The sequence below is a fragment of the Mustela putorius genome, unplaced genomic scaffold (assembly GCF_011764305.1).
Source record: "Mustela putorius furo isolate JIRA1106 unplaced genomic scaffold, ASM1176430v1.1 tig00000832_pilon_pilon_pilon, whole genome shotgun sequence".
NCBI classification, from domain to species: Eukaryota; Metazoa; Chordata; class Mammalia; order Carnivora; family Mustelidae; genus Mustela; species Mustela putorius.
This window is the reverse complement of record NW_025421491.1, coordinates 306,881-333,322: the sequence shown is the minus strand read 5'-3', so window position 1 is coordinate 333,322 and position 26,442 is coordinate 306,881. Positions and strand designations below refer to the sequence as shown.

Sequence of the window (26,442 nt, the reverse complement as noted above, 5' to 3'; positions counted from 1 at the left end):
TTCACGAATCATCGAATAAAGCTAGTGAGATCTTCAAATTTACTTGGTTGGGTTTTTGTTACTTAACAGTAGCTTGTGAGTACCTGCTAATGGCACTCCCTGGGTCTTCCTGTTCTCCAGCCTTCAAAGGAGGCACTCTTGCTTTTAATGCCCAGCTAACACGGTCCACCCACCATCCTGTGCTTTTCTAGGAAAGTCAGAGGTCACCCGGGGTTGTAAGCATCTCTGGGAAGTATTTTTTGTGGCCGACATCTTCCCCTTCCCCCAGCACTGCTTCAGGCTTCTGACATGCTCACCACAGGCCATCTGGGAAGCAGTTGTGGGTGCTGCTACCCCTTTCCCTGGGCCAACACCTGTCACAGAGCCTAGTGCTAAGAAATGTCTATTGAATCAATAGCTAACACAAAATGGTAGACTGCAGCCTTCTAGAACATGCAACAATGGCACACGTGGATGGTAACAAGAGTCATTAACATGTATAGATCAAACAGAGCAGATTCTGCTCAGATTCAGTAAGTTCACAAAACACCACTAAAACACAGGAAAGAGAGCAACAAATCCAGTGAAAAATTCCCAGCTAAAAGAAAAAAGGGTTCTATTCTGTAAGGCAATCCTGACTACTCCTTAATTGAGCTAAAGTTGCTTTTCAGACCCAACCATACATCAGGAATTACTCAGAATGTTACTGCATCTCCATCCATTCCCCATTCTTAATATTTTGGTTTCTCATCACTAAAAGGTAGCCTCTACTTTAGCTGGCAGTGGAAGAGCCCATTGGGAATCAGCCCCTTAATGGCAAACTCCGTTTTCATGTTAAAAGCCATCTTGGAGCCCAAGGACCAATCATGGAGTATTTTTTGGAATGAGCTTTTGAAATAGCTGGCTAGCTATTTAGAGAAGCCTAGCATCAAGGTGTTTCTAGATCCAGAGTTTGGTCCAATGTTCTCAGTGCTCATTGAATTCTCTGATCATCCTTAGAGGCAGATGTGAGAGTTAAAGGGTTCCTGTGCCCCCAGGTTTGTTTTTTTCCTCAAAGACTGGCTTTGCCTGTTCGTGTCAAGATGGGCTCCTGAGGCTACCTCCATCACTAGGTGTCTGCTTGCAGCTTCCGTCATAGGAAATCACATCTAATTTCTCAGATTCTCTTTCTCACCAAAAGGTGAGGAAGAAACAAATGCAGAGATAGAATAAGGGTAGATCAAATAACTGTGGAAGAAAACTTAAGTTAAACAAAAATCACTGTTTTGCCTTTCTTTTTCTAACCTTCCAGAAATTAACACAGTCTTAAAAAGTGACAACAGATTGCATTTGCCAAATAAAATCAGGGAATGCTCATATTTGAATGCTTCCAATCTGAAACTGGAGGATGGTTTTGTGGCTGATCACAGCCCAGGAGGGCCTCCAAGAAGCCACAGAGACATGCAGTACTAATATCAGTGCAAAAAACACAGGAAGTGCTCCTTTTAACCTCAAGGGAGTTCATGGCCCTCTTCCGTCCTGCCCAGCATCCTGTGTAAAGTGCAACTTCAGTACTTTAAAAACTAATAATAATAGCATCTTTCCTGAGATGTAATTCAGCTACCACACAATGGGCCCATTTGAAGCAGACTAGGCAAACGTTTTCAGTGTATTCACAAAGTCAGGCAGCTGTCACCACCATCCACTTGAGGAACATTTTCATCTCCCCAAAAAGAGGTTCTCTACCCATTCAGCAGTCCCTCCCATTCCTCCTTCCCCTTTCAGCCCTTGAGAACTACTAATCTGCTTTAGATGTCAGTGGATTGCTTGTTCTGGGCATTTAACATGTGGAATCCATAGTCTGTAAGCCTTTGTCACTGGCTTTTAAAAAAAAAAGATTTTATGTATTTATTTGAGACAAAGACAGAGACAGCATGAGTGGGGCAAAGGACAGAGGGAGAGGGACCAGCAGACTTCACACTGAGCACAGAGCCTTTATGTGGGGCTCAATCCCAGGACCCCGAGATCATGACCTGGGCAGAAGTCAGGCGCTTAACCGACTGAACCATGCAGGCACCCCATGACTGGCTTCTTTCACTTAAAATAATGTTCCCAAGAGTCACCCATGCCATACAGTGTGTAGCCAAGCTTCATTTGTCTTTATTGCCATTTATTGCTTGGTCACCATTTATTATATGGATAGACCACATGGTGCTTATCCATTCACCAGCTGGTGAACATGGGAGTCACTTCCACTTTTTGACCCCCATGAATAAAGCCATTGTGAACCTTTGTGTATAGATTTTTGTGTGAACATGTGTTTTCTGTGCTCTCGGGCAGATACAGAAGAGCGGAATTGCTGGGTCATATGATAATTTTCTGTTTGGCTGTTTGATGAACTGCCAGCTTGTTTTCTAAAGCAGTTTCATACTTTCTAAGTCTCTCTGAACTGTGCCTCATAAGGTTAATGAGGTTAAACCTATTACCAGCAAGACCCCACTGACCACCCTCTCCTTCTTCACAGGAATGGTAACTTCATCTTTGAGAGGCAAACAAGAAGAGCTCAAATGGCCCACCCTGTTGAACTCAACCACTGGCTCACACCTGCACAGATGGACCAGGGAGAGGAAAGGGCAGAGGATAAACACCGAAAGACAAGTGTGGCTGGCTGTCCAGCTGGCTCAATATATCAGTATTGGATAAATCTCATGAGTGCTTTCTCAACTCAAAGTCTCCATCTCCAGCAAGTCTCTTTAAACTCATACTTATTCTCTGGGCCATGGTTAATGGATTCTCTGCATTATGCATCAAACCAGAGAATTTAATGATATGAGGACCCTGATCTGCAGTTTCCTTTGTCCTCACCACCCCAGCCTCCACACCAACCCTTCTCCAGGAGCCCCACATCCCCACATTTCTCAGATGAATCACAGGAGCTGGCTCTGTAGGTGGGTTTGCAAAGTCTTCTAGTCTCAGAGGGGGCTCATTCCAACGGCCCCTTCGCTACACCCATCTCTGGCTTTGGACTTGCCTGGAAGCACGTAGTCCCATCTGTCCTTTCCTGCCTGACCCACTCTCTGTGATGGTGAGCCAGAAATAGAAATAGCAGGTGAATAGTTCTGCTTCCTGTTGGGTCTCCACTTACAATACACCCTCTATCCAGAACAATGGGCTTGCCCCTCTTTGTTCTTCTTATTTCTCAAGAGCTCATAAAAGACTCTTGGCTCATTCTGGTGCTGCAGTCTCCCTCAACACTCTTGTTAGAAGGTTCTAGCTGCTCTAAAACAATTGCCTTTGGCTGTGTGCCCACTTAGAATCTTTAAAATGGATCCTCTTTGAGTCTGGGCTCAAAAAACCTTAGTGGGTAAACATTTATTTATGACATTCCTCCTTCTCCTTTACATGTTACTATATAGTCAGAATTTCAATTCTTAGCACCTCTTCCTGACCACCATGCCTCAGTGGCAGCCTTAATTTAGACTAAAACATTACAACTGGCTTTCTTACAGTCTATGATTTCTGTACCTCTCAGCCTTTCCATGACTGGACCATCATGGAGGCTGTGTTTCTCCTCTTAGACCACAAAAGCATCATGTATTAATTACATCATGGAATTAATCAGGCAGTAGGATGGAAATAGTGTGGTAGCCTGGAAAATGCTTCCTCCACCTCCCCCCCATCTCCCCACTCCCCACCCCCCGATCAAAGATATCCAGGTCCTAATCCTTGGAACCTGTGAAAGTGGCTTTATTTGGGGTGGGGTGGGGGAGGTCTTTGAAGATGGGATTACGTTTAGGGTCTTGAGATAAAGACATTATCCTGGAGTACTGTCGTGGGCCCTAAATGCCCTTATAGTGAATGAGTGAAATCTTACAGACTAGCTTCTCCTTCACGGTGTTTCCCATAACAATAGGCTTCCTCAAAATGGTGACCAAAAAAAGAAGATGGATGATCGAGGAACTGGGGAAGCAGTCAGTTATACAAAATTAGTTTGATCACATATTGTTACTGCAGGACTTTTCAAAGCATATTATGTCTATATATTCCCAGAGGGGGAATACAGCACAGACCATTTTTCAACATTTGATGATAAGGTCCTTGTTTGGAAAAAGACCCATGAATACAGATGCCAGTCAAGGAATGTAATATTGATTTAGTGATAGCTATGTGGAAAAGAAGAGGAACTAGCCTAGGCAATAATATAGTTAGAATCAACTGTGGCCGGGGCACCTGGGTGGCTCAGTCAGTTAAGCATCTGACTCTTTTGATTCCAGCTCAGGTCATGACCTCAGTGTAATGGGATAGAGCCCTCCCACCACCACAACCCAACCCCCCCAAATCAGGCTCCAGCAGGGAGTCTGTTTGTCCCTCTCCCTCTCCCCTCTTGCTCTCTCTCTCTCTCTCTCTCTCAGATAAATAAAAATCTTTTTTTTTTTAAGATTTTATTTATTTGACAGACAGAGATCACAAGTAGGCAGGGAAGCAGGCGGGTTGGGGCGGGGGGAGCAGGCTCCCCACCAAGCAGAGAGCCGGATGCAGGGCTCGATCCCAGAACCCTGAGATCATGACCTGAGCTGAAGGCAGAGGCCCTAACCCACTGAGCCACCCAGGCTCTCCAGAAAACCTTTTCTTTTCTTTTCTTTTTTTTTTTCTAAGAATAGCAAATAGTTAATGATGTCACAAAGCATAAGGAATTAACAAATACAATTAAGTTCTGGAAGCCATTCCTTTCAAAATCTGTAGATAAGACAAAGCTGAGATAAGTGATGAGCATATTAAATGAGACACTCAATAAGACTTTTGGCAAGCGGTGGTGGGCTAACACTAACAAGATATCCTCAGCAGGAGCTATTCATTGAATCGGAGTTTCTCGCGGCTGAGTGCCACAGAGAAGAAGGCAGGAATTGAAAATGAGCTGGAGAGTGTATTTGACGTCAGACTGGGCCTGTGGTGATGGTGTGCCAAGCTGTGTCCTAGAAAGCTAGGTAACTTCCGCCTGCATTCTCCAAATCCCAGCACACAGACCATGAGAACCATCTCCGGAGCCCTCCAAGGGCTTGCCCTTGACCCACCCTGTTTTCTAGAGAAACATCAAGTGCCAAGTGGAGCGCCCGGGTTAAAGACATAAAGGAGTTCTTTGTATGATTCTCACAACTTCTCTATAGGCTTTCAATTACTTCAAAATAAAAATTTAGGGGTAAAAAAAAAGGAAGAGGAAAACTTAAGGGTCCAGGACCTGTGTCAGATCATACATAGAAAACTACATTTTGGTCCTGGTACCACCATGAGAACCTGCCACACATTATGGAAAAGGTAGCAGGATAGGGATGCTTTTAAAGGAAGTCGAGATACGATGGGGCCAACCTTTGTGTGGCTGTCTCCTGGAGGACTAGTGAGAAGACAGAACAGTGCGGCTGGGCTTGAGAAGAAAGAGCTCGCTCCTTGAAGGCAGGCATTTCCATCCATCCCTTTGGTCTAAGAGGAAAGAAGCTGTCTCAAGAGGTGATGGTTTTCTTCCAGTATTAAAGTGATCAGTCAGGGTTGAATTAGATTGCCATCTGAGCTGGATCAATGGTATTAAGGAGACTTCCCACCCTAACTTGGTGGGTATCTATAAGGCTATTTTAAGAACGTCTGGGTGGCTCAGTCAGTTAAGCATTGGACTTTTGGTTTTGGCTCATGCCATGATCTCAGGGTCGCTCATGAACTCAAGACCTGCATTGGGCTCCACTCTGGGTGTGGAGCCTGCTTGAGATTCTTTCTCCCTCTTCTTTTGCCCCTTCCTCCCTGCTCATGCTATAAATACATAAATAAATAAAATAATTTTTTAAAAAGCTACTTTAGATGCCCAGGGAGGCAGAATTATATAGATGGTACATCTCAAGACTCACTGTGATTGGTTGTTTGCTCAAGACAGGCTCACTTTATCTCATAGTTTTGTCCTATTCAAGAATAAATCTTAGATAGCTAATACCCAAAATAGCTGAATAATTTACACAACTCAAGAATGGCAAAACAAATAATCCGATTAAGATTGGGCAGAGGACCTCAACAAGCATATTTCTGGAAAAGACATACAGATCGCCAACAGACACACAAAATGATGCTCAACATCACTGACCACCAGGGAGAATCAAATCAAAACCATGATGAGATACCACCTCACCTGTCAGAATGGCTACTATCCAAAAGGTAAGAAATAACGAGAACACAGAGAAAAGGAGCCTTTGTGTGCTGTTAATGGGAAAGTAAATTGGTGCAGCCACTGTGGGAAACAGTGAGGAGGTTCCTCAAAAAATTAAAAATAGAGCTACCCTATGATCCAGCAACTACTGGATATTTATCCAAAGAACATGAAAGCCCTAATTCTCAAAGATATATATATGCCAATGCTTATTGAAAGACTATTTATAATAACCAAGTTATGGAATCAACCAAAGTGTCCATCAACAGCTGAATGGATAAAGAAGTTGTAAGGTACACACACACACACACACACACACACACACACACAGGAATATTATTCAGCCATAAAAAAGAATGAGATCTTGTCATTTGGGACTACATGGATGGACCTAGATGATATTCTGTTAAGTGAAGTAAGTCAGATAGAGAAAGACAAATACAATATGATTTCACTCATATGTGGAATCTGAAAAGTAAAACAAATAAACAAAATATAGAAACAGAATCATAAATACAGAGAACAAACCAGTGGTTGCCAGAGGGGAGGGGATTGAGCGAATGGGCAAAACAAGTAAAGGGGATTAAGAGGTACAAGCTTCCAGTTATAAAATACATAAGTCATAGGGATGAAAAGTACAGGACCGGGAATATAGTCAAGAACATTGTAATAACATTGCATGTTGACAGATGGTAACCACAGTTGTCGTGCTGAGCACAGAGTAATGTATAGATCTGTTGAACACCTGAAACTAATATCATGTGGTATGTCAACCACACTTCAGTTTAAAAACACTGATAATCATTAGGGAGAAAAACAATAAATCCTAGAATTAGAATACAATAAATTGTCCATAGCTCTAGATTTCAGAGGACCTCAGAGCCATGATGTGAAATAATTTGCAACTAGTGAAGATGAATATATACAAACGATGGGAAGTTGTACTGAGTTGAATAAAGTCCCTCCAAAATTCACAACCACCCAAAACCTGAAAATGTGGCCTTATTGGAAAATAGTGTCTTGGCAGACACAATTAATTAATTTAAGATGAGGTCATACTAGATGGGCATAGACCCTCGTACACTGCCTGGTGCCTTTTAAGACAAGACACACAGATACACACAGGGAGAAGGTCACATGACTCTGGAAGCAGAGATTAGAGTAGCATGTCTATGAGCCAAGAAATGCCAAGAAATGCGAGCCACCATTGGAAACTTGGAAGAGAGGGGGCATGCCCATCTGGCTCAACCGATAGAGCATGTGACTCTTGAGTTCAAGCCGTACGTTGGGTGTGGAGCCTACTTAATATCAGAAAAAGAGAAAAAAGAAACTAGGAGGAAGCAAGGAAGAACCTTCTCCAGAACCTTTGGAAGGAGCATGACCCTGCCACATCCTGACTTCAGACTTCTACTCTCTAGGAGAGTGAGAAAATAATTGTCCCTGTGAAGCAATAGCTATGTACAGGCCCTGTTTATGCATTTGCCGATTTTTATTTAATTTCCACAACAATCCTATGAAGCAGGTACTACTATTTGCGTCATTTTTCAAAAGTTGAAACGGAAGTACAGAGAGAGTAAGTAACTCACCTAAGATCACACAGGGAAGAAGTGACAGAGTCAAGCCACGGTTGGAACCTAAGTGCACTGCTTCAGAGTCTGTGCTCCTATCCACTGTGACGGGCAGACTAAGAAGAGCACCCATGCCCCCATCTCCTGGTAGTCACAACTTTGAGTAACCCCCTCCCCTTGAGTAAAGATGGTTCCTGTCACTCAACAGAATATGAGAAAGCTGATGGGATGCCGCTTCCATATTTAAGTTCTGGGGGATGGTAATTTCCATTTTACTAGCAGACTCTTTTGATTGTCTTCTTGGCAGTGATAAAAACTTAATCAATTAAGCTCTTCGAAATGAGAGCTTGATGAAAATGATGAGCCAAATCATGAGATCCTTTTAAATTCTTTCAATATCTTAAAAATCTGATACACACGAATACAATGATTACCAAATTTTCAGGAGGAACCCTAAAAAATATGTTTGCAAAAATGTCAGTCTCCCGGATCTAAATTTACTTCTTCATTGTCTTTGCTTTTCCTCTTATTCTCTCTTTTTCATATTGCTTCCCTGGGGCGCTGGAGACCTTCCCTCTGCCTCCCTGGGTCCATTCTCCCTTCATCTGCCCTGCTCCATGCTCTGGGAGACTCACTGTAGAAAATGCATCAACAGAATCCTTTACCCCAGTCTTTGCTTGGGTTTTATCAGCGGGAGGCATCAGCTCGAGATTTGAGGGTGAAGGAACAGTGAGGTGTTGGGCTCCTTTCTAGAGGAGTCTGTATGAGTCGGCTGTGTCTCTCAACAGAACGTCATATACCCTGTCACTGACCCCAGCTCCCTGTGGTGTGAGAGTGCCTCCCTTTCTCCTCCAGGCGTGGAACTGATAAGCTCCCCATGCTCTTGCTCCTGTATTTTTCCTTTTCGGTTTCCCTTAACCCTGCCCATCCCTCTACGGGAGAGTACCTTCACGCCACCCTCCCCAGTCACTCCACTGGAGCATGCTATCTCTTTCCTTCTGGTCTGTGACTTATAGACTGGATTACAATTTTATTTGCTTGACTTGGAGAGTCAGAGTGACCTTTGCTGACCAGTTAGGTGACCAATACAGATTAAGATTGAAGATTATGAACCAGGGACAGAAGACTTGGATCTGCCACCTAGAGGATTCTGTCCAAGTGGAATAGACTCTTTATCTTTTTTTTTTTTAAGATTTTATTTATTCATTTGATAGAGATCACAAGTAGGCAGAAAGGCAGGCAGGGGGGTGGGAGGCAGGCTCCCTGCTGAGCAGAGAGCCTGATGTGGGGCTCGATCCCAGGACCCTGAGATCATGATCTGAGCCTAAGGCAGAGGCTTAACCCACTGAGCCACCCAGGCCCCCCGACTCTTTATCTTTCTAAGGACAACTTTTGTCCATTACCTGAGGACCACCCAAGTGATTGGCTCTAACCAATCAGTTTTGCTTTGATTTTTTTTTTTTTTGTGCCCTTTGTCTTATAATTCTTTGAAAAAAATAATGCTGTTTGAAGGTCTTATCTTCAAAGTAGAGCCTGGGTGTTTGTGATGCAACCAACATAAGACATTTTGCAATGACTTTTTCAAAACCCCAGAGACTTACCGCTATCTGTCATGTGACATATTTACTTATGCTCATTGTCTACTGTATTAGTCAGAGTTCTCTGAGAAACGAACCAATCAGATTTGTTGTAGGAATTACTTCACATGATCGTGGAGGCTGAGAAGCCCCATGGTCTGCTCTCTGTAAGCTGGAGGCCCGGGAAAGCTGGTGGTATAGGTTTCAGACCAAGTACAGAGGAAGACCTATGTTGCCTTTCACAATAATTTCTTTTCTTTTGTTCTATTCGGGCCTTCAACAGATGAGATGAGTGCCCCCCACCACGGCGTGTGTCTTCTTTACCGCTGGATCCCCAGCCCTTAGAACAGTGCCTAGCACTTAATAAGTGCTTAAGATCTACTCATTGAACACATGAATGAATGAAGTAAATCACGGCAAATTCAGATCCAAAGAAAGACTTCTGTGTCCCTTTTCCTGGTCCGTGTATTACATCCTAGGACTCCCCATTTTCAGATTCTTAGACACTATATGTACCTGATTCGGAATCAGCACACATATAACCTTTCTCACATTGTTCAATTTGTGGTTAAATTATATCTGTACCCATAGCTAGGACTTTGACAGCATTGGTTTCTTCTCTTCTGAGTGGAAATGCAAGCACTTTCCTATTGATTCTCTTCCATTCCTTCTAAAATGCAGAATTTGTGGCTGAGATCCTACCCCACTCATTTCTTTCTCTCTTCTGCCCTTGTCCCTTTGCTTCTGTCTTTATCACAGGAGGCTTCATGCATTAGGGCTCTTTCTTTCTTTCCTTCTTTCTTTCTTTAGGGAGGTAAGGTGGCTGAGAGTCAGCCAGCATCAGGAAAGTGTCCCAATCAGGTCCCTAAGGTGCGCAGATTCACTGCCCAGCTGCAGTGCACATTGGGGACAGACCTGGGGGATGGAGTGAGAAGGCAGAGGGAAAGGGGTCTTTTGTCCTCACAGGTGCAGACGGTCCAACCTGTTCACCCTCAGACCTTCAGACCGAACTGGCCAGAGACCTTCAGTTGTCTTGAGGTACTAGGGTTAGACTGCTGAAGGGCCACAGAGAGAAAGGAGAGGGAGAAAAGTGTCTCTCCTGAGGGCTAAATTGGACACCCCTTACGCTTTCCAGCAGGGGCAGTGCAGCTGGTTCTTCTGGGGCTTTGGATCCTCACCAAGGAGTCACCTTAGCTGGAGGTCGTCAGTTCCCCCAGGAGCCCTAGAGTTGGTCCTCCAAGGAAAAGTCAGGAGAAATTGCCAGAGAATACAGGGAGATCCCAGGGCCAGAAAAGGCTCTCCATGCATTGTCCACCAAATGTGGGATCCCCCACTTGGATAGGGACCACCAAATGTGGGGCAACTCAGTTGGGTGGAAGCCCACAGATGCAGGCAAAGAATTCACACAAGGCAGAACAAAGGAGAGAGTTTTGTTGTTGTTGTTTCAGCATAACAGTATTCTTTGTTTTTTGCACCACACCCAGTGCTCCATGCAATCCGTGCCCTTTCTAATACCCATCACCTGGTTCCCCCAACCTCCCGCCCCCCCGCCCCTTCAAACCCCTCAGATTGTTTTTCAGAGTCCATAGTCTCTCATGGTTCACCTCCCCTTCCAATTTCCTCCAACTCCCTTCTCCTCTAACTCCCCTTGCCCTCCATGCTATTTGTTATGCTCCACAAATAAGTGAAACCATATGATAACTGACTTTCTCTGCTTGACTTATTTCACTCAGCATCATCTCTTCCAGCCCCATCCATGTTGCTACAAAAGTTGGGTATTCATCCTTTCTGATGGAGGCATAATACTCCATAGTGTATATGGACCACATCTTCCTTATCCATTCATCCGTTGAAGGGCATCTTGGTTCTTTCCACAGTTTGGCGACCGTAGCCATTGCTGCTATAAACATTTGGGGTACAGATGGCCTTTCTTTTCACTACATCTGTATCTTTGGGGTAAATACCCAGTAGTGCGATTGCAGGGTCATAGGGAAGCTCTATTTTCACTTTCTTGAGGAATCTCCACACTGTTCTCCAAAGTGGCTGCAACAACTTGCATTCCCACCAACAGTGTAAGAGGGTTCCCCTTTCTCCACATCCTCTCCAACACATGTTGTTTCCTGTCTTGCTAATTTTGGCCATTCTAACTGGTGTAAGGTGATATCTCAATGTGGTTTTTAATTTGAATCTTCCTGATGGCTAGTGATGATGAACATTTTTTCATGTGTCTGATAGCCATTTGTATGTCTTCAATGGAGAAGTATCTGTTCATATCTTCTGCCCATTTTTTGATATGATTATCTGTTTTGTGTGTGTTGAGTTTGAGGAGTTCTTTAGAGATCCTGGATACCAACCTTTCGTCTGTACCATCATTTGCAAATATCTTCTCCCATTCCATGGGTTGCCTTTTTGTTTTCTTGACTGTTTCCTTTGCTGTGCAGAAGGTTTTGATTTTGATGAAGTCCCAAAAGTTTATTTTCACTTTTGTTTCCTTTGCCTTTGGAGACATATCTTGAAAGAAGTTGCTGTGGCTGATATAGAAGAGATTACTACCTATGTTCTCTTCTAGGATTCTGATGGATTCCTGTCTCACGTTGAGGTCTTTTATCCATTTCGAGTTTATCTTTGTGTACGGTGTAAGAGAATGGTCGAGTTTCATTCTTCTACATATAGCTGTCCAGTTTTCCCAGCACCATTTATTGAAGAGACTGTCTTTTTTCCACTGTATATTTTTGCCTGTTTTGTCGAAGATTATTTGACCATAGAGTTGAGGGTCCATATTTGGGCTCTCTACTCTGTTCCACTGGTCTCAATGTCTATTTTTATGCCAGTACCATGCTGTCTTGGTGATCACAGCTTTGTAGTAAAGCTTGAAATCAGGTAACATGATGCCCCCAACAAATCAATCAATGTGATAGAATAAATTAATAAGAGAAGAGAGAAGAACCACATGGTCCTCTCAATTGATGCAGAAAAAGCATTTGACAAAATCCAGCATCTGTTCCTGATTAAAACGCTTCAAAGTATAGGGATAGAGGGAACATTTCTGAACTTCATAAAATCTATCTATGAAAGACCCACAGCAAATACCATCCTCAATGGGAAAAAGCTTGCAGCCTTCCCGTTGAGATCAGGAACAAGACAAGGATGCCCACTCTCACCATTCTTGTTCAACATAGTATTAGAAGTCCTAGCAACAGCAATCAGACAACAAAGAGAAATAAAAGGTATCCAAATTGGCAATGAAGAAGTCAAACTCTCTCTATTCGCAGATGACATGATTCTTTATATGGAAAACCCAAAAGACTCCACCCCCAAACTACTAGAACTCATATAGCAATTCAGTAACATGGCAGGATACAAAGTCAATGTATAGAAATCAGTGGCTTTCTTATACACTAACAATGAAAATACAGAAAGGGAAATTAGAGAATTGATTCCATTTACTATAACACCAAGAATCATAAGATACCTGGGAATAAACCTAACCAAAGAGGTAAAGGATCTGTACTCGAGGAAGTACAGAACACTCATGAAAGAAATTGAAGAAGACACAAAAAGATGGAAGACCATTTCATGCTCTTGGATCGGAAGAATAAACATTGTTAAAATGTCTATACTGCCTAGAGCAATCTATACTTTTAATGCCATTCTGATCAAAATTCCACCGGTATTTTTCAAAGAGCTGGAGCAAATAATTCAGAAATTTGTATGGAACCAGAAGAGACCCTGAATCGCTAAGGAAATGTTGAAAAAGGAGAGAGTTTTTGAACACACTGCAAGGGAACAGCAGGAGGGACAGCAAACCAGAGACTGTCTGCCCTATTAGGGCTCTAATTACATGAGTCAGGCTTCCCTCCTCTGCTCTGAGGTTGGAGATGTTGGAAGAAGCATCTGCAAAATTCATCCCCAGGTGCTCTGGGAGAGGGAGGTTGATGGGCTGCAGGCAATAGTCTCTCTCTCTCTCTTTTTTTTTTTAAACTGAGGTGAAATTCACATGACATAAAATTAACCGTTTTAAAGTGCACAGTTCAGTGGCATTTAGTACATTTGCCATGTTGTACAACCTATTTCAAGTACCACCATTTTCATCACCCCAAAAGAAAACCAGAATGCATTATGTAATCACTCCCATCCCCCACCCCGGTCCCTAGAGACCACTATCTACCTTCTGTCTCTATGGATTGACTTATTCTCCGTAGTTCATATGAATGGAATCGTATCTGTGACCTTTTACGTCTGGCTTCTTTGACTTCACCTAAAGTTTCAGAGGTTCATCTACATTGTAGCGTACTTCGGAACTTCATGCCTATTTGTGGCTGAATAACACACACACACATTGCATTCTGTGCATCCATTCATCCACCAAGGGACATTTGGGTGATTCCAGGCAATGTCCTTTCGAGCAGGTTTGTAAAGATAAAGCTGGGGCTAGAAGCTAGTGCTTTCTGACTCGCAAAAGATCCCCATAGTAATAGCAATTTGAAATACACACTGGTGTGGTTGTGGCATGGATTGCCTAGATTGGGGAGGTATCACAAGTGTGTTCATTTACAGTGTATTGAGCAACTCCAAGGACAAACATAACTTGTTGTGTATTTGTCATCAAATAAATTATACCTCTGGGCACCTGGGTGGCTCAGTCAGTTAAGCATCTGGTTCTTGATTTTGGCTCAGGTCATGATCTCAGGGTCATGGACCCGAGCCTCAGCAGGGAATCTGCTTCTCCCTTTCCCCATGCTGAGTGTGGAACTTGTTTAGGATTCTCGCTCTCCCTCTCCCTCTGCCCCACGCACCCCTCTGCCCCACGCACCCCCCTGCCCTGCTCACGCACCTTCTCTTCAGTGTGCTCTCTCTCTCTCTAAAACAAATATGTAAATATATAAATAAATAACATTACTTCACAAAGCCCTATGTTTCTCCTCCTCCTCCTCCTCCTTCTTCCCTATGATGAACCTAAGGAGATTGATAACAGGAGATACATGGAAAATGGCCCCTGTGGTATAAGCTATAATGAACTTACCCCACCTGCCTAACGATATTTTATATAAATTAAGCTCTAAACTTCTTTTTTTATATCTCACTCTTCAACACAACAACTGGATGCCACAGTGTTTCCTATTTCATAAAACTGGGGCATATTTCATGATTAGGAGACAATTTTTGCTTTGTTCCTTCCAACTTAGGGTATGCTTTTTGCCTCCCCTTGCCCCCTTTCTCTCCAGGCCTCTGCCCCCCAAGCTGCCTTGCTCCTGCTTCCCTGCTCCTCCTCGCTGATATGCCCAGGTCCTGGACCCTGCAGGTCTCTACCATGCAGTTGAGTTTTGCTGGTGGCCCCCCTTGCTCTCCACAGCTGGTCCCCCAGCTGACATCTTTTCTTCTCTCTGCCCCTGCCTGGCATCAGTACCCACAGAACTTCCCAGAAACTCCTCAGGGCACCTCCTTCCTTGTTCTGGGAAATAGGATGCAAATATAATTAAGGAAGAGAGCAGAAATTTTCCTTCAAAGCCTGTCACTTTATGTATTTAAAAAGTGTCCTGAAAGACTAGAAACCTGATAAATTTCCACAGAATCTGCACTGTATTTGCAATACATTTGGATATGCTAACTAAAAAGAATGAGATTGCTTGTCCATGTTAAAATTAAATGGGGGAGGGAAGCAACACAAAACTTTAAATTAAATTAAATTAAATGAAGGGGCACTTGCCTGGCTCAGTCAGTAGAGCACACGACTCTTAATCTTGGGGTTGTAAGTTCAAGCCCCACATTGGGTGTAGAGATTACTTAAAATCTTTAAAAATGTTTAAATTAAATTAAATTAAGTGAGGTAGACACTTTCTGCCACATCTGCCTGCAGGGCAATGCCCTAATCCAAGTGTGACAAGAATGTTTCCTTAACCAGAACTCCCAAGAAAGGCTTAGAACTGAAACAGAGCCTGACAGAAGCGCTTGGGGGATGTGTGGACACGTCCAGGTACCTTTTTGTCTTCTCGATGGCTCCCACGCGGGAAGACATCTGGATTGCCTAGAAGCACAGCTGGGTGTTCTTTGGTGAACACAGCTCGATGACAGTGGCCTCGGGTGGAAGCCCATCTGACGAGTACAAAGACAACCTGTGTCAGGTCCGCGAGAAGTAGAAAGGGGAGGTTCAGTCTCCTGTCCACCGAACACACCAAGGAGGAAGTGAACGGGTGGTTCACCATACACATGGAAATGGACTTCACTGGTGCAGAAAACCAAGCAACTTTCACCATAAGCCTGGCCCCCCGGGGCTTCTGGGGCAGCACGCCTTCCCTCACCACGGAGTCACAGCAGAGACAGCCCGGGCTGCCCACTGTCCTCAAGAGAGGCCTGGTGACCCTGCTGTCTGACCAGGAGATATGCAAGGGGGGCGACGCGCTGTGCCCAGAGCAGCCCCACGTGCTGAAGCTTTTTGGGTGTGAGATGGCTGAATTCAAGGTAACCATCAAATAGACGTGGGATGCACAGTCCAGAAGGTTCCCGCAGATAGATGGGAGAAGGCTTGCCTGGCAGCGCGACCGAGGGGGCAGAAGAATGAGAGCGGGAAGACAACGGCTGACAGGCACCTGCGGCCAGGACGCGTGGGGCCACCAATCCCGCTATGGGGGAAGCTGTCTAGCTGCTTACATCGCTGTGAATACAGACAAGGGAGGGCGAGAGGGACAGTTTGTTCTTCTATAAGGAATAAAACCAAAGGGTTTTATTGCTCCTTGTGAACAGCAAAGAAGAATTTTCCTTTAAAAAAAAAAAAAAAGGTCTTGGCTTTGGGGTTTTGTCTGGATTCCCAGGATTCCTCTGTTTACCTGGAGCCAGCTTCCAGCACTGGATCCTTCATGGGGACTGGGGATGTGGTCTGGGGATGCGGAGAGCTAGGGCTCCTCTTCTCCCCCAGCCCTCCACGCCTCTCTGCTGGAAACAGGGGTGTGCATTTGTCCAGGAATATGGGAACCCTGGCTGCCCTCTCTACCCCTTTCTTTCCCTTCCTCCTCGCCTCAGCCCACCTCCTACCTTACCCCTTCCCTCCCTCCCAAACCAGGGCCAGGAGTCTTACAGATGACAAGAAGATGGGATCCTTTCGCTAAGACAAGAGTAAGGCCACTGCTGAAACCCAGAGCAGATATGAAAATGGCTCCACAGCAAAAATAAAAATTAAAAATTAGATGAATCAGGCTAATGTTTTCCAAGGTTAAAAGAACTGCTAATGTAGAATATGCCAGCCCAAGGATGCCTGTATAAGTAGGAAACTCTAAATATCCTATCATCACTAATAAAAGACCTTGACTCAACTAGCAGCAATACAATTACATGGAAAACTACCTAGATCATATTAGAAGAGTCTACAAAAGGAACAGACTGTAAGATATAATCACCTAAGCTAGGAGGGAGAAGAACATCAGCCCCTTGAAGCAGGTGTTCTTAAAGTGTGCTCCCTGGACAATAGCAGTTGCCCAGAAACTTACTAGAAATGCAAACTCTGGTGCCACTTAGACCAAGTGGATCAGGGACGCTACGGGTGAGGACTGGGGTTTAATCTAACATGACTTCAGGTGATCTTGATGCACACCAATGTCAGAATCACTGCCTGAAAAGATACCCAAGTTGTTCATTGAGTATAAAATCTGCATATTTCTGGGTTATTGTGCTTTTGATTTTTTCAGGAGCAAAAAAAAAAAAAAATTACCTTATTTTGGTAGAGATGAACAGATACGAAACCCCAACATCAGCAGAAGAGATTCTTTGTGACAGCTGGAGCCTACATTTCAACTAGTCTTGCAGATTTGCATTCACTGTGGTTTAACAGTCTAAGTAAGAGACAACTCTGCCACATTCTGGGGGTCTGAATTTTTCCTGCCATAACAGGATCGAACACATTCTGAGAAGCACAGAAGTGGGAATTTGCTCCTCTTTATCAATCTCTCTATTGAACTTTTAGAGAGAAAAGAGTTGGGCTTTTGGTGTAAGGAGATATGGGAAGGGTGTCGACCTTTGGCCCGTACTATCACTGATCTTCATTGGATCTCCCCCCAAGAAGATCCTGAGACGACTACTGAGGGCATGTAGTTTTTCTGGGAGGTGTAGGACAGCGCCAAAGCACAGGGAAGTGATACATGGAAGGGAAAACTTCCAACAAGTCAGTATCAAAGTGGGAGAGTAAACCTTAATCCCATGGAAAAGCTCAAGGAAATGGTGTAGAGCACATTCCCCAGAAATATACTGGCCAGGGGCACCTGGATGGCTCAGTCAGTTAAGTGTCTGACTCTTCATTTTGGCTCAGGTCATGATCTCAGAGTCGTGAGATCGAGCCCGGCATTGGGCTTCACACTCAGCACGGAGTCTGCTTGAGATCTTCTCTCCCTCTCCCTCTAGCTCCTTCCCCCATTTGTATACACACAAGCTAAATAAATAAACAAGCAAATAAATAAAATATTTTTAAAAATAAAAGAAGAAATATACTGGCCAAGGGGCAGGGAGCTAGGATATTTATACACCTATCCATCATTTCTAAGAACTTCTGGCCCAAAAAGAGGTGCAGGTGCTTGCCACTGAAAATGCAGGCTGCTGGACCCAAATAAGTAAAGAGGATGCCAGGTGTCATGGACTGGCCACCCAAGCATTACTATATGCAAGTCTGCTCCAGGTCCGAAAAGTGGACAATGAGGACTTGGTCCCTGTTTAGGATGGAGTTTTATTTGGGTTCATTCCCAAAGCAACAAATAACCCTTGAAAGTGATCAAAATGAGGTAAGAAACAGATGGGTGCCTGTGGCTCACCACTGTTTCCCTTTTGCCTCAAGCTCACAGTTCTGTGGCCTCAGCCTTTGTACTGAGAAGAGCCCGCTATTGTGGGTTCACAAACTTGTATTGCCTCTAGTGCACAACAACTTATCCTACTAGTAAGACATTAGTTATGGTGCCCAAGAATCATTTTTTATGCCTCTTTAAGGGAAAGAAAAATAGCTTTGACCTTTTAAATATAAATGGACACCTAAAGATTACCAGACAATGAGAGAAACAAGCAACATAAGGGAGAAAGACAAAAACAAGCAAACAGAGCAAATTGCCTCTTGAAGAAATAAAATGTTGGAAAGATGAGAATGTCACAAAAACCCAAAGACTTAAAGATTTGACATATTAGAGCATCCATAAAACAAAGACAGGGTGCTATCTTTTTTTTTTTTTTAAGATTTTTATATGACAGAGAGAGAGAGAGAGATCACAAGTAGGCAGAGAGAGAGGAAGCAGGCTCCCTGTCAGGCAGAGAGCCCAATGAGGGACTTGATCCCAAGACCCCGAAATCATGACCTGTCCTGAAGGCAGAGGCCCAACCCACTGAGCCACCCCAATACCCTGGCAGGGTAAGAATAAGAAAGTGCTTTTGAAAATTAAGCATGTACTTGCAGAAATAAAAATTTCCCTAGAGGTCAAGTAAATCCCTCAGAACCAAGAGTAAAATATACAAAGAGATAAAAACTAGAGAGAACAAATGAAGAGACATCAAGGGTAAATCCTGGAAGTACAACTTTTTGCTAATAAGGAAAAAGCACAAAAAATGGAGAGGAGAAAGTATCTAAAAAACAGCACGATATTGGGGCTTCCGTTTCTGGCTGTCATGGAATAACACAGACCAGATTGACTTTCCTGCCTTAAACAACTAATAAACAAAAGACAAAATATATTTTAAATACATAGATGTTAGACAATAGATAGTTCAGGACAGTACTTCCTGAGAGAAGAAAAATAAACAAGTAAGCCCTGTAAATACCCAAGCTGACTTCCTGGAGATAATTTCCAGCCCTCAGCACAGAGAGGAGGAACCCAGAGCCCTGTGAACTGAGGATATGTCACCAGGAGCCCAAGACAGCTGAGGTAGTTGGATCTGACAGGAAGAGGAGAATGCTGTTCCAGAGAAAACTCTGGAAGTCTACAAAAGGTCTCTCTGAAGTATTTCGCTAAGTACTGATTCGAGCATGTGTTGTGAAGAAACTTGAAGCTAGAGAAAGAGCTACTCCCGAAAAAACAAAGGACAAACCCCTAGGGCTCCTACAAAGAAGGGAATAGTTTACCAGCCAGAGTGGAAAACCTCATCATTCATGAAGCATCGGGAAGAGTACTCAGGAGTATATCAGTGGGGCAAATTTAGCCCCATGTTAAGCCCCTCTCTGGGATCACCTAACAGAACAAGCCTCCAAAGGACAAAACTCTTTCTAAGTGACCTAACTACATCCCAGAACAAAACTCAAGCATATTTATAGGAATACAGAAATTCCTAGCATCCAATAACGTAAAATTTAGTGTCTGTCATCCAATCAAAAATCACCAGGCACTCAGAGAGGCAGGAAAACAGAACCTGTAAAGAGAAGGAAAATAGATCAATACAAACAGTAAATAGAATTAGCAAACCAGAACATTAAAACAGTTATTAAAACCATATTTTGTATGTTCCAGAAGGTAAAAGAAAGCGTTAGTATGTTAAGGAGAGACACGAAAGGTATATTAAAACAAAAACAAAGACAACCCATATCAAACATGAAAAACACAATGTCTGAGATGGAAAATATACTGAAATAGGGTTAACAGAGATTAGACATGGCAGAGGAAAATGTCAGTGGACTTGACAACATAACAATTGAAATTGTGCAAAATGAAGATTCGAGAGAAAAAAGACTGAAAAGAAACAAAAAAGATACCAGTGAGCCACACCAGAGTGTCAACATAACCTATGTGTTATGTTGGAAAGAGAACAAAGAGAGGGCACAGAAGAAAAAAATATTTGAAGAAGTCATGGTAAAAAATGTTCTGAATTTGATGAAAACCATAAACCCACAGATCCAAAATACTCACAAACTCCATTTCCTTCAGCCAAAGAGAGACCACGGGCTTCCCAATGGGAAGGGCCCTCTGAGTGTCCAGGTAGCCCACTAGGACACAAGCCCAACTGAAAAGAAAACGCAAAGCCTTGATTCATTTATGGCCCCCGGGGCCAAGCAAGAGAGGCACGGGCTCCCCAGGGTCCCCGCCACTCCAACTGGAACTGCTCAGAGAAGTCCGTCCGATAGGTGAAGCAGATGGGGAGAACTGTCTCACCGACAGGGATCCCCAAACAAAGGCTCCTGAACAAAAGCAGGGTGTGGCGAGGGAGAAGGACTAGGAGTGGAAAGGCAGGGAGTCAAGGTAGAGAAAAGGGTGTCCGCCCGGAGGTGTGGGGAACACAGAGATGCTGATGAGCGTGGCTGGCCTGGGGCAGCCTAAGCTTTTTGTCTACAGCTCCCTGTAGAAAACTGTCCTGAGAGCTGCCCCTGGGCACTCAGAGGCTCCTTGCCCCTTCCCTGTCCTTGGAATGTGGGTTTTGCTTGCCTTTCCCACGCCCAGAGGCTGCTCCAAGGACACAGCCTTGAGATGGGGATGCGGTGTTGAGAACACTTGCATGGTGTACGAGGCTGGACCCGATTAGGGCTTCTATATCCACTTTTAAGATTTTATGTTAGGGTGGGTGCAGGTATCCATTCGTCCTGCTTCCTCCTGAGACAAGCCTCATGGATAAATTCCCTTTGGTTATTAAAGCTGCTACCTACCAATCAGGGGTGGTCTGTCTCTCTCTTTTTTTTTTAATTTTTTTTAAAATTTATTTATCAGAGAGAGGGAGAGAGCGAGCACAGGCAGGCAGAGAAGCAGCAGAGGCAGAAGCAGGCTCCCCGCTGAGCAAGGAGCCCGATGTGGGACTCGATCCCAGGACGCTGGGATCATGACCTGAGCCGAAGGCAGCTGCTTAACCCACTGAGCCACCCAGGCGTCCCAGGGGTGGTCTGTCTCTTTCGTGGATCTCTCCCCACCTTTCGTGTACCGAGATCCAATTTCCCATTAGACCTGGAAAGCTCCAGGGAGGGCTGTGAATCAGCAGCTGTGCACCAAGTCTGGGGTGGGGAGGGCAGTTTCCCCGGTGACACCTGCCAGGCAAAGCTTTGGAACTGCTTGTGGTCAGGGCTGACAGATCACACATAGTATTTTGCCCTGGAACTGGACTCCTCGTGTGGGGAGCAAAATAATTGGGGAATATTTCCAGCACATTGGTGGATGTAAAATCTGGATGTCAGATGTCAGATCTAGGTCAAAGACAATTTAGGGAGCCACCAGCAAAAATGATAGCTAATGAACTCATACAGGGGAGGAGACCATGAGGGGATATCACTTAAAGTGAGAAGAAAGGGGGTAGGACAAAGTGGGAAGTGACACCAATATTTCAGTGGCAAGCAGTGGCGTGGGTTTGGAATGGAGGTTGAGAAGAATGGCCAGAGGGGAAGAAGGAAAGAGAAATGACAGAAATCATGAGACCCCAAGAAGAAGAGAATGAGGGTGGGCAGTGCCTGGGTGGCTCGGTTGGTTAAGCAACTGACTCTTTGTTTTGCCCCAGGTGGTGATCTCGCAGTCATGGGATCTAGCCCCATGTCCCACTCTGCCCTCACCAAGGAGTCTGCTTCATATTCTCAGTCCCTCTCTATGCCCAGGTCACGGTCTCACTCTCTCTCCTCTCGAAAATAAATAAATAAACCCTTTTTTTTAAAGGGGGTAGGAACAGGGAATGAAATATACTAAATGATTCTGAGAAGTCAACTATGACAGAGGCTACAGAATCTAATGGGTCCGAATCCTAGAAATTAGCTGGTGATCTTGGTGAGAATGGGGTAAGCCCAATCAACAGGAAGGACTGAGGAGCCAGACTCAGTGGGCTGAGAAAAACACGGGCAGTGAAGAAATACAGATAGGTATGGATGAATGTAGTTAAATCTGGTTGTGAGTGATAGGACAAAGGACCACTTCTGGACAGAGTAATGGCTATGCCTTTTTAAGACAGGAGAGACTTGAGGGTATTTCATTGTTGATGAAAAGGAACCAACGAGAGAAGATGAAGTCGCCGGGGAAGGGAAGGATCATCAGTGGAAAGCCATCCCTGGAGAGGAGTTGCTTACAGAAGCAGGAGGGGTTCTGATGCCACATGTCGTAGGGAAATATTTGTTCTGCTTGCCCCTGTGTGATGATAAACTAAGCATATTCCTTTGTCAGCAAATGCTATTAGGTTATAGAAAATGTGGTTGTAGATTTGAAGAAATGAGTTAACCTTCCTGATGGGGGGAGTTTGCCATAAAACTCCAAGGCAACGAGATACAAAGGCAGCTGTTCCTAACAAGCGCTTTTCTAATATGAAATCCACAAGGAATGACTTTGTTAGCCAACCAAGAGAGAGACAAAGATACACATGCAACACTAACTTACTGCTTTAATTAAAACAAAAAGTTTTGGGGCGCCTGGGTGGCTCAGTGGGTTAAGCCGCTGCCTTCGGCTCAGGTCATGATCTCGGGGTCCTGGGATCGAGTCCCGCATCGGTCTCTCTGCTCTGCAGGGAGCCTGCTTCCTCCTCTCTCTCTCTGTCTGCCTCTCTGCCTACTTGTGATCTCTCTCTGTCAAATAAATAAATAAAATATTTAAAAAAAAAAAAAGTTTTAGTGCCCAGATGTTTGTTACTAAATACTATTTCCCACTAAAAGAAGCCAAGGCCCCTTGGAGAAATGGCTGATTTCAAGGCTGAGGCAAGAAAAGTCTAAGATGACCTAGAACATCATGCTAGAAATGCTAAAAGAAAAAAAAAAAAGATAGGCTATATCAGAAGGAACAAGAACCAGCTTGAAATAACTCTCACTGGCCAAAACTAGAATGATTTGCGCATTAAGGGGGATTTTGAAAGCAGCAAAACTGTAAGATATTGTAGTGGTGAATAAGGGACATCATCATTTAGAAAAAACCATAGACCCAGACTACCAAAAAAGTGAACCCTAATGTAACCTGTGGACTTTAGGTAATAATAATGTACCAGTATGGAATCATCAATTGTAACAAGTATACCATACAAATACAAGATGTTAACAACAGGGAAATTGGAGAGACTGTGGGGGTAGGACCGAAAGGGAGTATCTGAGAACTATGTATACTTTCTGTTCAGTCTAGCTGTAAATGTAAAACTGCCCTAATAAGTAAAATCCATTAATTAAAACAATTTTAATAAGTATAGCAATGAACCATAACCAACTGAACACAGTAAGAATCTATGAGTCCTTAGTAGTAATAAATGGAAAGAAGAGAAATCTCTTCCATATCCTATGTCGACCAATAGTTGTATTTGGAGAAGCAGGATTGTAAAATTACCATTTCACAGCCACCAAAGTAGATTGTTTCAGACAGGGATCACTTAGGAATGCTAATTCTAGATGTGAAAGTTTGATAAAGAGCAGGGTAATTTGCAAGATCTCAGGGTATCTCTCCACAGATTAGCTGCAAGGGGAAAAAAATAGCAGCTCTACAATGGAGAAATTGGATAACACCTTGACCATCCGATCAAAATTAGCATTACCAACCAGGGGCTAAGGAACATAGGGTGACTACAGGTGAGATATCTGGGAACACCACATAATTTATGCAGTATTCTAGCCAGGAAAATGTAATGTAATCTGAATCTAATCATGACCAGCATCAGACAAGCCCAAATTTAAGTAGCATTCCATAAAATAATTGGACTGTATTTTTAAAAAGGGGGGGGAGGGGCAGTGTTGTGAAAGACCAAAGGCAGGTGCTCCAAATCAAAAAAAGCTAAAGAAGTTCGGGGAAACTCTAAATGTGGACAGAAATATTTCATTTGAACTGGAGAGTACACATGTGGCAAAATATTAACAGTTTGGGGAATCTGAACAAAGGGTAAGGAGTTCTATTATTTTTGCAACTTTTTGGTAAATTTGAAAGTATTTCAAAACAAAAAGTTAAAAAGAACATATTTTATGGAAAACTCCATAACCTTTGATTAATCATTTTGACATGAATAAAGGGAGTGGGGGGCAGGTTCTGAGTTAAGATTACAAAGGCAGTACCACAGGGGAAATTAACTCATGTTTTATCCACAAACCATTACAGCAAATAAATTGAAACTTTTACTTACAATGTATTTTATTAAGATGGGGAAAGACCATGAAAATCTTCTGTGCGTAAAAATGCTATCAACTTAAAGATGAATTTTTTTTTTTTTTACAAGCTATTTACTAACCTCTGTAGCAACTGGGTAACACTAGCATGTCATGTAGCAGCATTGAAAAAAAAATGTACCATAAAATCCTTTAAAGCTGCTTTAATGAACAAATGAAGATAAAAATATATGTAGACCTATACTATACATAACTCTTGCATTTTAAAATACATTTGGATTATTTCCGTATGGATGTAATTTTTGTTGCCAAAAATGCTTTGTGCATCTGTTAAAAATAAAATAATAATAATAATAAAAAAAAAAACTCTTGCTTCCTGGGGGGGGGGGGAGGACTGCCAACATATTTTTAAATATTTCAAATGGAAAGTTTCAGTCCATGAACTATTTTAGGCCCATTGCTCTAAATGCAAAATTACAACCTATTTCAACTAGTTTGCAAGAACAACTTTGGACAGTAGGAAATGGAAATTTTAATTAAAACCTTAAGTCAAGGGGGGCCTGGGTGGCTCAGTGGGTTAAAGCTTTGGCTCAGGTCATTATCCCAGGATCCTGGAATCCAGCCCTGCATCCAGCCCCCAATCCAGCTCTCTGCTCAGTGGGGAGCCTGCTTCCTCCTCTCTCTCTGCCTCCCTCTCTGCCTACTTGTGATCTCCGTCTGTTAAATAAATAAAATCGTTAAAAAAAAAAAAAAACCTTAAGTCAAAAAGTTGTTGGAAAGTCTTTTAAAAATAAGTATGATTTAGTAAGTGCAACAAGGAATTTCCTTTTTCCATTTGGACCCACATATTCTCATGGGATATTTTCCATCAATGACATTGCTAAAACACTGGCAAACCCAAAATCAAACCTAAAATTCTTGACTGACAAAGTAATAAGCCAAGGCTTAAGAAAATACGAGGCCTGGGTGTTAGTGGCCCAGTCCGGTAAGAGTTTACTGCCGAGTTTGGCTCAGGTCATGATGTCGAGTCCTGAGATGGAACCCCTCCACTGGGCTCTGCGCTGTTGAGCCCGCTTTAGATGCTCTCTTCCTGTATGCCTGCCCCTTCCTCCACACACCCCGACCCAACCCTTAACACCTGGCTCTGGCTTTCTAAAAATATAAATAAATAAATAAATAAAAATAATGATTCCTAACACTGATTATTTACTAAAAATCATTTTAGTAAATATTTCCTTTGAAATATTGGGTGAATTTCATGGTATATAAATTAAACCTCAAAGTTGTTTATAAGGCAAAATCTAAGGGCATTGTTCTCTACAAATATTCATTTCATCACATGATTGATAATATGGTTTAGTTGTAATTAAGAGCTAAGCATGATTATTTCATCTCTCATCCTTTATATTTTCCGTTTTGCACCTTTTAAGAACAGACCATCTATTATCGAAGCGTTTAAATAACGAGTTGAATGGTGGACCCAAATTGTTTACTGATAAGGGTGAGCGATCCAAACTGCTTAGAGACCGGGGTCCCGGAGGCCCTCCCAAGCCCCGACGCCGTCACGACGGTCTCCAAGGGTCCCGTGAGCCGCTCGGCCAGGTCGCCCGAACACGAGCGCCCGACGCTTCCTGGCTTAACTCCGGGCACCCTCGTCCCTCGCTCACAGCGCTCTGCGCACAGAAAACGGCCTGGTCCGCTCGGCGGCTTCCTCCTTCCTGCCTCCCCCAACCAGGCAGCCCCGACACCGCGTCCCACGGCCTCCGCGACCCGGACGGGGACAGCGAGAGCCGGCAGCGCGCGATCTCCGCCGCGATCGGAGGGCAGGCGTGGGGTAACCCCACCGCCGCCAGGCCTGAGCCAACACACGCCGCGTTCCTGTTTGGGTCAAGGCCTCCTGTAGGGCGTAGCCTTCCCGGAAACGGAAGGCGGACCGCCGTGGGCGGTCACTAGCGGTAAAAAGGAGGACCGAGAAGACAGCGGGCCAGACACCCCAATTCCAAGTGCGCATGCGCAGACTACCGCCCTCCCACCAGGAGCGCACGGGCGCGCTAAACCCAGAGGGCGGCGCGCGCACGCGAAGGGGAGAAGCTAGCGTGGAGGGGACGCGCGTGCGTGGAGAGGCGGGGCGAGTGCGGAAGGGCGGGGCGAGCGCGGAGGGGGCGGGGGAAG

General features: G+C 43.9%; 1 pseudogene; it reads left to right on the top strand.

The window, feature by feature from the left end:
• The first annotated feature begins 15,148 nt into the window (after positions 1 to 15,148).
• Positions 15,149 to 15,867, top strand: LOC101691972 (annotated as a pseudogene).
• The last annotated feature ends 10,575 nt before the right edge of the window (positions 15,868 to 26,442 follow it).